Raw genomic sequence first — 15,789 nt, 5'->3', positions numbered from 1 at the left:
TTGCTGATTAATCAAGTGAACTTTCGGATTTTACTCTTTCTCATTGAAGTAAGTACATGAATTCTTATATCATATATTTGAATATTGTGATTATGACTATGGGTAACTAAACTCCATAACTAGGGTTGTGGGAACCATAGGCAAATAATGAGGTAAAACCTAACTAAAATAACAATTCTAGAATAGTGTCTTGCATGTATTAATAATTCTTTCGCTTAGAAGTCTTTTTAACGGATGGCCAACGTTAGAACTCGCCTTAATGCTACTTGCCGGACCAAGGAGGTAGATAATAGGAAAAGAATTATTAACATAGATTTAGTGTATACTATCTAATAGGCTAGTATTGATTGGTACGAGGTAATAACTTAGTCAAATATCGAATACGATGCTTAATATGAGGTAAAGATAAGGGTTAAGATAGCAACACATATAGCCGGACCAAGGTGCGGAGTGAAATTTTCTAGATGCCGGACCAAGGATTTAGAAATACATAACTTATCACTTTGCATGCAAGATACTAGGAAAGAATTATTATAGTTAGACTTATCAAGTTATGAACCTGAGGGGAACACGTAAACCCTAGTTACTTTGATTAATTGATTAAACTCCAACATTCAAAGCTGTTAGTTGTCTCCTTTTATTTTGCTAGTTATTTTCATTTATTTAGGAATAGAAACCCCCCTTTTTTATCATTTTTGCTTTCCAAGAAAGTAATTGACTGAACATTAGTAGTAATAAATTGACGTTAAGTCTAAACTATTTTCCTCGTGGGAACGACCCCAACCTCACTAGTTGGGTTATTTACTTGACACGACCGCTTTACTTCTTATTTGAGAAGTAAGTTTGAGTGTATCACCAGGTTTCCTACTAGAGTTTTGAAGATGAAACAAACTCAGGGACCTAGTAAAGGTACCAGGTTCCCAATGTGACTAGCCGGTTGACTGCCAGCTGGAGAAGGTACAGAAAGTGGGTGCACATTTCCCAACGGCGTCAGAAAGTCAGACCTCTCTAACCAATGGCAAAGAGTTTAAGGAAAGTGACTTGTCCATATAAAAGTCACTTTCCTAAACATTATTCCTTAGTTTTTGCAACTTGATAAAGCATTTTCAAGAACACTTGCAAAGGGTATCGAAAATCAAACAGCAGAATTATTCAAACAACAACTAAAATCTCTGGAGCATTTAGCGTAGTTGTTTAAAAATATATTCTCTTTGTCTTACATTATAAACTATTCCTGAATCTATAAAGGAATCAGTGGGTGGTATTGAAATTCTAAGTTGTCTAGGTGGGATAGCTTAGTGGGTAGATTTACTTCTACTTAGGCTTGTCAAGCAATAGAGATTATTGCTTGAGCGTGAGATTAAAAACTTCTTCTCACATTTGTTGTAGTCGGGTTTCACTTTTGCTTGTGAAAATTAGTGAAAACGGTTGAAAATCCTGTGAGACAGGTCGTGGTTTTACTCCCTTAAGCAAGGAGGTTTCCACGTAAAGTCGTTGTGTTGTTTAAACTGCATTTACTTTCTGTTCATACTTGTTAGTGTGTCAAGGGACCTGGTCCATTGACTGATAAGTGAAGGCATATATTCTATCACAAGGTATGGAAGACATGTATAGAATCATACCTTGTGGGAGAGGATTTGTGGGATGTTGTTAATGGGAATGACACAAGCCCTCCTGCTGACGGACCGAAAAGTAGCAGTTCATACAAGAAGTGAAAGCAGGTTAATGCGAAGGCGGAGTTCATTCTGAAGAGGACAATTTCCTCCGGTTTATTTGATCACATTATAAAGTGTAAATCAGCTCACGAGATATGGAGGAACCTCGATCGCTTATTCAAAAAGAAGAATGAAGCTCGGTTGCAGATATTGGAGAATGAATTGGCTAACACCACTCAAGGTAATCTTTCTATCTAAGAGTATTTTTTGAAGATCAAGAACTTATGTTCTGAGATATCTTTGTTGAATCCGGAAGAGGTAATTTCTGAAGCACGAATGAGAAGAATAGTAATTCGTGGACTAAAACCTGAATATATTCCATTTGTGACGTTGATTCAAGGATGGGATCAACAGCCAACCTTAGAGGAATTTGAAAATCTATTGTCGTCACAGGAATTACTAGCCAAGCAATTGGCTAGTGTGTTTGTCAAAAACAGAGAAGAAGATGCTCTTGTAGCCGACAAGAGAAACTTTAAAGGAAAAACAGGAGATATGCCACAATCTCGATCCTTAGGTGGTTCACGCTCACCTAGAGAGTGATGAGTCTTCTAACTATTATGGTAAGAAGCCTCTCAGACGTTATCGTTGTGGCGAAGTAGGACATATAAAGAAATATTGTCGAGCCAAAGAGAGCAATATGACTCAAAAAGTTGCCGAAGAAGAAGAAGAGTGAGGAAAATGTTTAGTAGCTAAGGCTCGAACAATAGATGCCATGATTTCCATCAATCTTGAAAGTGATTGGATCAAAGATTTAGAATATAATATAGTCGATCACTGGGAGAAGCAAGAAACTGATGTTGTCGACATTAATCAAGAAAATTTTGAGGATGTTCCAAGTGGTGATATGATAGTTTCCATCGAAGAAATAGAAAAAGAAGATTCCGAACAAGCAATATCTGAAACTACATGTGTCAGTGGAGACCTTTACAAAGAAAGCATTGATGGAGATGTACTGGAAGTGGAAGTATTTGGTCAATCATCTGCAATATCAAGACCAACTAATGACTTAAGAGCAAATTTTAGAAGAAGATGGAGAAAGTAGAGATCAACTAGAGAAAGAAGTTGATATAAAGTCTTGGAGTCAAACAATATGCTCTTTGAAAGCTTTGAAGCTGCCAACAAATATATCAAGGAGATGATAAGAGAATATGACAGTAGATCCTATGTTGGTGTTGAGACTTCACAGAAAATTGATAGTGTTTCTCTCGATAATATAATTGTTGAGAAGTAGAGAGAAAGGGGGAGTTTGAGAACTCAACAAGGAGATAATCTACATGGATCAACTGATGGTGAAAAATCTTTATCATTTGAAGAAAGAAGAGGAGTCCGGAAGAAAATTCTGAGATTATCACCAAGACGTGGCTCAAAGCTTCGTTTGAGTTCTTCCACAACAAGTGTGGGGTAGTTTCCAAAAATCACTTTAAGGGGGAGTGTGAAAAATGATAAAGTTGATTTTGGGAATATGATAGATTGTTCTAGTAATGTTTCTAGAATAGTGTAGGATAATATCTAGGATAAAAAATATCTAGATATCTAGAAGATAAAGTTTCACTAGAATTTTCTTTGTAGAAGTCTCTAGAAGAATTTCTAGAATCATCCATGAACAAGTATAAATATGGATGGTCTTGTACATTTGTAAGCAACCCAAATCAAATAGTCTTCTCCTGTATCAAAGTTTTCTTATCCAAAATATTCCTTCTCCTTTCTAGCTTCCTCTTCCTTAGTTGAATCTTCCAATATTAGTTAACGATCTTGGGCTAGCAGAAGGCTTCCCGAATTATACTCTTCTTCTGGTATTCTTTACAAGAATAACTTAACAAAATCTTACTTTACCTCTTTATATAATCTTGATTACGGATTTTTCATTGTGGAGGGTGGGATCTAGTATCATTAGGGTTTATTTACTTCTTTGAGTGCTTCATAGCTTGTAATAAGACATTATAAGTAGGGTCAATAGATCATTTCAAATACTATTTTTTGAGCACCTGTGAGACTTTAGTTATGAAATTAGTGCATGCAAATATGTATTGAGATGGATAACGAAGAAGGGGTAATGGTTTATGTGTGAGAAGTACGTGGGGGAGTGGGGGTGAGATACAAACAATTTAAAGGATTGGATAGGAAATGACTAAATTGAAAAGAGAGAAAGTAATTTGAATTGTTAATGTCCCATTTATTTAAGGAAATATAATTTTAAGATAATTATTCAATATCATATTTATGAGATTGTGTATTTTATTTGTCAGGATTCAACCCACCGAGCCATGCAAGCACCCACTCTAACACCTAAATAGGAGGACCCTCATATTCCAAACTTACACATGCGGAAAAATTATAGAAAATCGAGGTAATTATAGTAACATTCCTTTATAAACAACCTCTTTAGACACTTTTTAAGTTGAACTTGTAAAGTAATTTAAACAACTCCCAGGGATCTAGTCTAAATAGGTACAAGAGCAAGTAAGAGTAAAAGTTGGACAAATAACAAAAGACACAGCTCCTACCATGCGGAAGGAAAAATAGAAGCTGCTAGAGAATTTTATTCGTGTTCACAGACATACATATAAATCAACACATACACTATCATCAACGATTACATACACACAAATCCTACGACACATGCTTCACAATGCACATTTATCGAAATTAGTTGGTTCTCTCACGGAATCCAAACTCAAACTATTAGCTTACCGGAACATGGAACTCTGATACAATGTTTATGCCAGAACGTGGTAACGGATCCATAATTGTGCCAAAACGTGACATCAGATTTCATAGTTGTGCCGGAACGTGGCAACGGATCCCATAGTTGTGCCAAAACGTGGCAATCCAATCCAGTTAGCTTGCCGGGACGTGGCAATCTGATCCCCATTCAGACACCACAATCACAATCACAAGTACATCATCAAGATCATACATTTTCATTTTGATTTCATGGCTACATCATTCATCTATCTCATTGATCAATATTGCGACATTCATGCACATACTAGTATTACAACGAAGCAAGAACATACATACATCACACAAACATAGAATCACCAATAACATCACCTACAAAGAGATTTCTCGTCACGCACCTCATGCAAACCCTGATTCAACCATACTCAGCCCTAAGTCATCGTCTAAGACCTTTTCCTAAGGTGAGTCCTAAATCAATGGGTGCACAAAGGCCTACATAAATCCTACCATCGATTCATATATATTACACAATGGGCACAGATTTAAACTATTCAATTCGTAAAACCTAGCCTACTTGGGCGCCAAGCGGTTTTACGGTGTTATTGACTTCGAGTTCTATTTTCGGGCTTTGTGACGGTGAATTGGCAAGAATTTGCGAGATTTCTCCATCCCCATGCTAGAAATATCATTCCCCTTCCTTCCCAAGCTTAGAGCAATTTTCCTAATGCTTTAAGGGGTTTACGATTGAATAGGTATTTTAGGAAAATGGAAAAAATAAGATTTCTTGTAATTTTCATGCTGCCTCGCCTGTCCCGCTTTGGCGCTGTCGCCCTTGCGGCAACAAGCCCGCTGTGGAGGGACAGTGTCCCAAGATTTTTCCCAAATTTTTTTTCTTCCTAAATAACGACGGTTCGGGTCGTTACATTATTTAACTTTTTAAAAATATGGTATAATTATTAAAAAGTAGTATTATGTGTAATATTTTAAAACTAAGGTAAAATATGTATGTATGGTAGTGAAGTATGCCTATATATGTAGTTTTTCCTTAAAGATAATACATATCATAATTTATAAGAATAAGTTGTTTGCTTACAAAAATTCCCTCCATAAGTGTGAATAAAAAAAGTGAAAATGATGTATAAAAAGGGTTTGAGGTTTTTTTTTTTCTTAACTACTTTATTTCAGAATAAGTTATCTCATTATTATTTCGTCCAAAGACAGAAATAACTTATCTCAGTACTAATTATTAATCATGAAATAAGTTCAATTGTAACCAAACAAAGAATTAAAGTATAATAACAATGTATCATAAAATTATGTATTTTTTTCCATCATACCAAACGTGTCCTAAAAAATTTTTTAAAAATAAGGACATGTTTGGATGGGCTTATGAAACGTAATATATAATATATCAATAAAAATTATAAGTTGATGATACCCTCAAACAGTTAAGAGTAACCTCCACTCTAAGAGCTCACAACTCTGCTGATGCCTTAAAATTATTTTTTAAAAGAAAAAAAATAGATAGTACCCCACTTTTGATTTTTGATTTATTTTTTTTATTAAAAAAAGCCTAAAGACAAGTGTTTAAAAGCACTCTATAACCTTTTCAAACACTTTCGGAAAAACAGAAGAAAGAAGCTACTTAAAAACAAAGAACACCTAAAAATAAGTCAATTCAGACGAATCTAATTCATTTTCAGTACTAAAAAAGATTCAAACTAAATGATTTGTAAGCTATTGCATTGGCCTCCCTATTTATACTATCTAGTCTCTATTGATTTTCTTTCCCCTCTTAATTAGAGGGATTTCACTTTAATCATTATTATCTGATTATCAATTTTAAGTAAAGTAAGATCATCATTTTTCTGCATTATAATAATTTTTATGCATGTATTTTATGGTAATTATATACCTTTGTTAAACAACTATATAAACAAGTATGAAATGGGACTTAAGATTGATTAATTTCAGCCATGTATGAACCAGGTCATGATTTTTGGAACTATTTGTTTTGGTTGTTGAGATTCTATAATCAAATTTTATAACTCCTTTAAAATGTACTAATACTGAAATAGTTAGCTCAACTGTCAACAATCACCACGTTAAGAGGTAAAGGTCATATAAATTTCATTAATTTTAAGAGCTAATTACTTAGATACACTTTAATTTATAATACTACGTATTTTACTAAATTTTTGTGTGTTTAAATGTTAGAGTTTTAACCTGGTTTTCTATCATAATTTAAGATTTTTTTTTCCTTAAAGAAAAGACAAAACATTACTTTAAATGTTTTACTTTTCAAAAATATAATATTATTTCTTATTTGATTTATTTTTTCCTTTTAGGAAAAAGGTTTTTATGTAGTTAGTTCTTTTACAGCAAAAAAAAAATTAGGACTATATAAATATAGGTTTATTTCTTCTAAACACAATAATAACATTCACAATGTAGTCGTTTAGAGACTTTTATTTATGGGGAGATTTATTCTCTCTACAGTTTCAATGTTTTTCTTTATATTAGTTTTGATATGATAATATTTTGATTTTTAGTATAAGTTTTTGTTATTTGATTTATCAATCATAAGATTTGCAATTGTAGGCTTCCGCATGACGCCATAATCAACCCTTAATAACCGTACATCAAAGACATTTAGATACATGTATCACGGAATGCATATGTCAAAATTAGGTGTAATTTATTCTAGATACACAATATCCATGTAGATTCGCTTGTATCTGGAGTAAATAACAAATTCCACTCGTCACTCCCTTATGTATCTGGTATCCCCAATGCATGAATCACACCAAATAAATACAAATTACATGTATCTAGTGTATGACTAGTGTGGTTCGCATGTATTAAAAAAACATAAGAAATTTCACTCACCTCTCTTCTTATTTTAGTGTATCTGGTAGCAAAATATACATGTATCAAGATGTATCTTCCTCAATATGATAAGAAATTTTTAATTAGTGATAAGATATGTAATAATTTTAAACGTATAATAATAATAAAAAAATAATAATAATAATAATAATATGATAGCAAAATATATCTAATTATATAATATCTTGGGAAAAAAGTCTGAAATATATACGAATTATGATCGAAATTGTTATAACAATATCAAACTTTGAAAATGACGTTTTACCCTACACTATTTAATGATGTATTCTAAAGGTATATATGTGTCCACATGGACATCATAAATATTGAATAATTATAAATAGCAACATATTCACGTGAACACATATATCTTTAAAATACATTATCAAATAGTGCAAGAGTAAACGATTTCCATAAATTTAATATCATAACAAAAAATCAATTAAAATTAAAATATTTTTTAAATCCTTCTCCTTAATTTCTTCATTAATTATTCACGCATCAGATATTCGATTATCATGGCAGGAGATGTAAAAACTCACACAATGTCAGTGGTTGAGTACTTGTGAGTTGTGGCTGACTCTTTTTTTTTTTTTTAACTAATACTACAGAAAAAATTGTACTTACTACCTATTGAAACACAATTTTAACAGAGAAATAATGATCGATAATTGTAATCAACCACGTTAGCCTTTTTTGTTTTTTATGTGTCTGACAGAGATCTTAATTAGCAGATATTGATGTTTAATGGTGGACTATTTTTCTATTCTTCCAAACCAAGATGCAGAGGATCAAATATTTTAACTAAAATAGTAATATTTAAATTTTTATAAAGTAATTAAAACTGTACACCAAAAATATAAATAACATATACGACACATGTTTGTTATATACGTCCAAAATGTGGTAAATGTTGCAAGCTGTGAAGTTGATAATTTTCTGAATTTTACATATTAAAAAATTGTTGAAATAGGGTCTCTATATTAAATAACTATTTTCATAAATATTTCGATTGAATTAGTGAGAAAAGAAAAACAATACTTCCTATATTCCATATTAGATAACAACTTTCTATTTTACACATGGATTAATCAATTTTAATATTTTTTACTTTATTCATATTAATCAGTATTTTGAAAAAGGAAATTATTAAGTCTTCAAAGTTTGTTTTAAAATTTCCAAAGGCAATATTAATTGTAGGTATAGAATAGGAAAAATTTAATTTATTCTATTCTAATTTAGCAAGTGACAAGTAATATAGGAAAAAATCTTTTATTAAGATATTCATCTAATATGAGACAGAGGATAATGTTTTCATACGAAAAAATATTACTCGTAGCAAGTTCACCACGATTTCAATAAAAACTTATTTTTCATTATGCATTTTTTTTCTCAGTGAGTTAATTCGATGAAATGTGAATGGAAAATATTATATTATATAACATAAACTCCCCCTAATAAAATTCAATCAAAGATGAAAAATAATATGCATCGTTGAATCATGTAATTGATGAGTAAATTTTCATTAATTAGAAATAGAGATTTTGTGGAGCCAGAGTATACTATAGTGCACTAGAAAACCAGCTATTTCTGCAATTTCTGATATGAAGCTTTACCAACTTAATTTAATTGTTCCAACGACGGATGGATCCATCTTTTCATCGTTTTTATTTGATAGCTGGTTAGAGTTACGAATTAATTTATACAGATATTATTTATACATAGATTAGTTATTCATGTATTAATTATAAAATATAAAAAATATATTTAAATTCATTCATAACTTATACATGTATTATATATCTGCTATGCGTGTTTTTAAACTGTCAACTAAATTTCGTATTAATTTTATATATCGTGAATAACTTACTTCATATATGTCTACTAAACATTATATATATATACATATTATACGAAAAATAATACATAAATCTTATTCAACTATAATGGGAGTTCAAAATATATATGATGAACAAGAAAAGTGATCAAAATGATATAATTTATACTAGACAAATGTTTCAGTTTCTTTCTGAACTGAGATGGCAAGTAGATATGATTTTGCAGTTTTTTAACAAAATCAATCTTATTATTGTTGGTTATTTATATTTAATCCCTTTATTATTAGCATTTGTCATGGCATACGTAACGTAAATTGGCTCCTAGGCTTGGAAAATCCATTTTTGCCCCATTTTGTGTCAACTTGCATAAGTATATTTTTTCTAATAAATTCTTAGGCCCACTTGGACCTGATTTGATTTGAAATCAAAATTTTGATGGGATATTTAGTTTTTTCTAAAAAATAAATATAAAAATTAAATTATATTTTTTTTATGTAAATATAAAAATCTCATATGTTATAAAAATTATTAAATTTTTCTCGTTTATTATATAGTTTTGCCAAATGAGCAAACTATAGTTCGTAAATAAATCAATTGTAACACACCATATTGATAAGTCACATAACTTTATGTTTCTTTAATAAATAAATAAATATTTATAATTACGAACTCTTTAAAACGCATAATTTTATAAAAAATTATTAGTCAACAATAGTTATTCTTTAATATAAATTACTGTGGAGTATGAGCTTTTCTTGCAAAGTTTAAAATGACAATTTTTTTAACTTTTTTTTTTTTTTTGCTAAAATATAAATATTTGTAATCATTTGATAAACAATGTGTTAGCAAATATATTACTACTATTTGGATTGTGTGAGGCCAACCAAGATCTACTTTAATATAGGGGTGAACCCCATCCCACCCTTCCTTTTTCTTGAGGGGCCTTCCTTTTTTGTCTTTTTACCCATAAATTCAAGTTTTAAATCTCTACAAATACATACATAATTGGAAAAGAATGTCAATGAAGAAAAAAAGAACGAACTTATGAAAACTACACTACAAATGAATGAATTAAAAGAAATATTTTTTATAAATAAAAAAAATCGCAGAGAGGAGGAGGAGAGATGAGGGAAACGGGGGAGATATGTTGTATGGGAGGGGAGTAGTAGGTGGAAGATAATTGTTTTCATTTTATTGAAGGTTAAGCACAGTCCTTTAAAATTGTATGCATAATTCATCTCTAAATCTCAATTAGAACTTGTATCAGGACCGGCTCAACTATAAAGTCATGATCTCTTAAAGTTATATACATAATTTATCTAGATATTTTAATCAGACTAGTATCAGGACCGGCTCAACTATAAAGTTGTATGCAATTTGAGGTGATGGTTTAAGTCCATATTTACTAACTTAGCACGAATTGACACTTAGGCTTCTTAGTTATGTTGTGCCTTGTAATACATGACCCCTTTTAAGTAGTTTCAAAACATTGTAGTCTAATTATAATAACAAGTTATACACAATAGTAATGAACTTCTTTGGTATTTATGTGGTGTTGTTCATATCGTCTCCTCTTCGCCCCAACCTATGTATACAACCACTGAAAATTTCATTAGCTTCATGTTATGTATATGTTTTTTCCTGTTTGATTATTTCCCACTTGTTATTTATTGTATTTTATCTAATATCTCTTGTATACGATATTTCTTGTGTATATCCCTATCTTTCGATCTGTAGGTTGTTCAGTCACAAACAATGAATTCGTTGTGACCATTAATATATATACAATTGGTCATGTGAGAAAACATGTAGTGATAGGTACAATCCAACATTCGATAATGTTAATTTGACCTTGTTGGAGGGAAGTTGTTTGTAGTAACCAAGCTTGTTCTAAGTGAAGTGTTATCACTAGCCAAATTACCGCTATTGTAGATTAATATGGTCTTATTTTTGTGTATATAGGAACTTGGGAAAGTTAAATGGTTAAGCAAATATATATTAGCTAATTAGTCTCATAGCGATAATTTTAGTTAATTATCATTCGCGACCAATTTCCAGTGCTAATTATTTCGAGTTTGTATAATTCACACATTTGTATAAATCAAAGTTTGTATAATATAATATGTATAACTTTTGTATAATATAATTTTTAAAACTGTTTAAAGTTCATATCTTTGTGTTTGTATAAGTTCGTTATTTCGAGTTTATACAAAAATAGCTCAATTGTACAAATATACATGTGAATCATACAAACTCACCAGCAGATTATACAAACGGGACAGTTTAATCTATAGCTACAGCCTGTAATATACAAACTATAGCTATGGAGCATAGTAAATTTATTATAATGACTATTTGTGAAAATTCTCTCGGAAATTTCCCACCTAATAGAAAACATGCCTATATTGGACTAGCTTGTTTTGTAAAGGCCCAATGAAGTTTATATTCTAAAGGACCAGTTTCATAATGTGAAAAAGGGCTTCTTGTATGGGCATTAGATATCATTAGGTTGTATACAGATTATTGCACCATGTAGCTTTTTATTTTGGGATTTGACATGTACATTAATCTTAATGTATAATTGACATATTCTTAACCCAAAATTTTATTTTGCAAATTAAGCCTAAAAATATTGGCACTCTTAATCAATCTTGTATCCAATCTCTAAAGTCATGTTGAGCAATTAATTATTGGATATAAAAGAGAATATAAACTAATTAATTATTGGATATAAAAGAGAATATAAATATAATGTCTTGTATATTTTTGTAATATGTATATGTATGGGAAGAGGGAGAAAGGCAAGGGGTATAACAATAGAGATATATGGGGAGAAGATTTGAGAGATTATTAGGGAAAAATAAATTTGATGAGATCTTAAGAATAGAGAGGAAATTTGAGATGTTATAGCTATTTGAAGGAAATATATGTAGAGTTGAGTAAAATTCATTTATCAATACTGTTGATATATATAAATTTATGTATCACTTATGTATATTGTATGTATAATATGCATGTTATACCTAAATATATAAAATCTATACATTTGCTAACTATTTAGTGATCTAGTTCAACAAAAGGCATTAAATTGTAACTATCCCTTCTCACTTGCTCAAAGATTTCAAAATATATGCAAATTATATTAAAAAGAGGAACTTTCACAAATGGTCACTATGATAAATTTAATTATGTTCCATAACTATAGTTTGCATATTTACTTGTTGTAACTACAGTTTAACCTGGCTCGTTTGTACAATTAAGTTATTTGTATAATTCACGATACATTTGTACAATTAAGTTATTTTTGCATAAATTCGAAACAATGAATTTATACAATAAATGTATCAGAAGTGTAAACGGTTATACAAATTATAGTATATAAATTCCAAATTATATTATACAAATTCCAAATTACACAACGTACAAATTATACAAAATCAAAAAGCGGAGTCATATAATTATAACTAAAAATAGATCGCGAATTGCAATTAAGGCAAACTATAGCTATTTAAGTAATTAATTAATATATATTTGCTTATACACATAATTTTTTCTGATCGATAGAAATAGCAGGTTGGGCCAATTTTTATAAATTAGATGCCCAAATGATTTTGGACCACAATTCTTTCAACAAAATTTAGGAAAAATAGCATCCTATAATCTAATTATTCACAAGGAGCAAAGTGCAAAGCAATATCCTTTTACTTTGATGCACCCTATAATCTAATTATGCTCATGCCTCATTGTATCTTTTGTAGTTTCATTTCTCATTTCTTTAAAGTAGATTAAAATAATTGACATGAACAAATTAAAATAATAGAGGAATATGTAGTATTGTAAGTATTATGATTTATGAAGCTAAATCTAAGGGTGGATTTAAAAAATTATCCCTATTATTTTTTGTTTTCTTTTGCATTTCACATTCCTTATTTCTTTTGTATTTTTCTTTCCCAATCTGATTTTATTCATGAATTTTTGCTTTTAATTTATTCATTTTTTATATAATAAAAGAAATTGATATAGTAAATATGATTCAGTCCATCGTTGAGATACTTTACATTCCTCCGTGATACATTATAGTATATTCATATATAGACGTATCACATTATAGTATATTCATATATTGAAATGATATTCTTGAGGTATGCTTCGATCATCTAGTGAGACACTTCTCAGCCCGCCATAATACCATCGTAATATATTCATATACTGACATAGTATCATTGAGTTATGCTTCCATCCTTCAAAGGAATAATTCTTAGTCATCTATGATGAGTATATAGCATATAACGATAGAGTATCTAGAATTTAAAATTTAATTTTGTTTGTTAAATATAATTTTTTATTTTTATCAAGTGTTGTAAAAAATATATTTAAAAATAAATTCATATTATAAATTTATTTTCATTTGAAAAAGATAAAAATTATTAAAACATTTTTTATTGATTAAGTTTTAAAAAATAAACTGGAAAGGGGGTGCTAAAACAAAAGAGATAAGATGAGCCAATGTTACATCATTAAATTCAAAGACAGAAGGACAACATGTTTATAGTATGAAGAATAGAAAGGGGTGCTACAATTTTAATACTCTCTGTTTCACAACAATTGGTCTAGTTTTACTTAGCACATAGTTTAATAAAATATTGATCGTGTGGTTCTAAATTAAAATTATATCAAAGGCACAAAATTACCCTTTGATCTTGTGACTTTAAACATGTCACGTGGAAAGTTGTTATCATAAAAGGAAAAGAGGACGGTTTTTTGAAAAAGACTAAAAAAGGAAGGAAATCATTTTTTTTTAAACTGATGGAATATGAATTTAAGGCTAAAATTTTGAGATTTTTCAGGAAATATTATGAGACAAAGGAATATTATCAAAATTATTGAGGATTTTTCATAATTCAGTGAAAAAGTGAATTATTTATGGTGGAACTTTTTCTTTCTTTTTTAATTTTTTTTAAAGAATATTTTGTACACTTATGATTCACTTAATATGAACCAAAGAAGTAACCAAGAGGTACAAAATCAAGAAAATTAATGCATAGTTGTATACTTTCCCCAAATTTATATATCACAAAAGATATACTTTAAAAATAAGGCATCCGCCTTATGCCTCAAAATTGAAGGCTCAATTTTTTAAAAATAATAAAATTATTATAAGCTTTTTTTAACAAAATAATATACTATATTTTTCATTATTTTTTTTAGTTCGTTTCGAAATATTAAAAAATATTTTTATTTTTTAAATCAATTTTTAAGTTTATCTTTCACATTATATGTTTAAGACCACAAGATTATAAAATATTTTGATATATATATCTTTAGTTTGAAATTATAAAAAAAAATTAAAAACTTTTACTTAAAAAGAAAGACATATTTTAAATAAAAAATAATTAAATATTAAACTCTGATTTACTTTTGATTTCGCTAATAAGCTTGGACCGATGCTAAATAAGGGTTCCACAAATCTAAAGGCCCACAAATTTTTATTTTTGTGAAATTATTATGATTTACTAAGATTATTATGACATTTGTTTAAATAGTCATTCAGCAAATGAAAAATTAGACTATGATTAATTCTACATAGTCATCATCTATTTCCTTAATTATGAATGATACGTCATCGACGTATTCCTACAAAACAAAATTATCACTGGGCATCACAAATTGTATTAGGTAAATTTTTATATAAATATCAAACATTAAATGAAAAATAATGATCAAGAGAGCTTTCTGAATGTTGTTACTGATATGTTGCGAGCATTTTTAATTAATGTTTGTGCATTGTTGGATTTCGGTGTCACTTTATCTTTTGTGACTCTTTTAGTGTCTATGAAATTTGATGTGCTTCCTGATGTCTTAGATGAATCCTTTTCGATTTCTATGAATCAAAAGATAATGATCGAAAAACAGTTTTCACTTACCTTTTAGCGAGTTGGGAACCAAAATAAGCCACAAAAATATAAAAGTAACCAAAATAAGTCACTATTTTAGTAAGAAACTAAAATAAGCTTAGTGGAAGAAAAAGTTCCACTATATCCAATAATCTAAACGTTTTCCGTTAGTGTTATAAAGTTTATTTTTAATATATGACGGGACTTTTTCTTACACTTTATAAAGTGGAGTTTTTTCTTCCACTTTATAAAGTGGAACTTTTTATTCCATTTTATAAAATGGAACTTTTTATCCACTTTATAAAGTTGAACTTTTTATTACACTTTATAAGAAGAATATTTTTCACATCTTGAAGAAGCTTTTCAGTGTTGTCATATAAATTATATTGATTTTGATATGTCATTAAAACGGAAAAAAATATTTCATTATGTATTTTTATTTTTTTATTCTGAAAAATCTTTCAATCTCTATTTAAGGACGTTTATATGTGGTTGATAGCACCTGCAACATAAAGTCTTCTATATTTGTTCATTTCTATCTAAAAAATGTCTTCTACACCTGAAGTTAAAGTTTCATTTTATTGGGATGACGAAATTATACATAACGGAAATACTGTTTATTAGAATTGTCCTCCCAAACACAATACTAAATATTTAATTAATGTCCGATATCATAAATTTATTTCATCAATTTATAAAAGAATGGGTATAAACAGTACGAATTATAATTTGATTATAGTCGGAAAATACACTACTTCATTTATATCACAA

The 15,789-nt window shown here is 29.4% G+C and overlaps 1 pseudogene; it reads left to right on the top strand.

Annotated features, from left to right (window-relative positions):
• Positions 1–1,644: 1,644 nt before the first annotated feature.
• Positions 1,645–2,255, top strand: LOC107019252 (annotated as a pseudogene).
• The last annotated feature ends 13,534 nt before the right edge of the window (positions 2,256–15,789 follow it).

The sequence above is a fragment of the Solanum pennellii genome, chromosome 5 (assembly GCF_001406875.1).
Source record: "Solanum pennellii chromosome 5, SPENNV200".
NCBI classification, from domain to species: domain Eukaryota; kingdom Viridiplantae; phylum Streptophyta; class Magnoliopsida; order Solanales; family Solanaceae; genus Solanum; species Solanum pennellii.
This window is presented reverse-complemented; position numbering and strand designations above follow the sequence as displayed.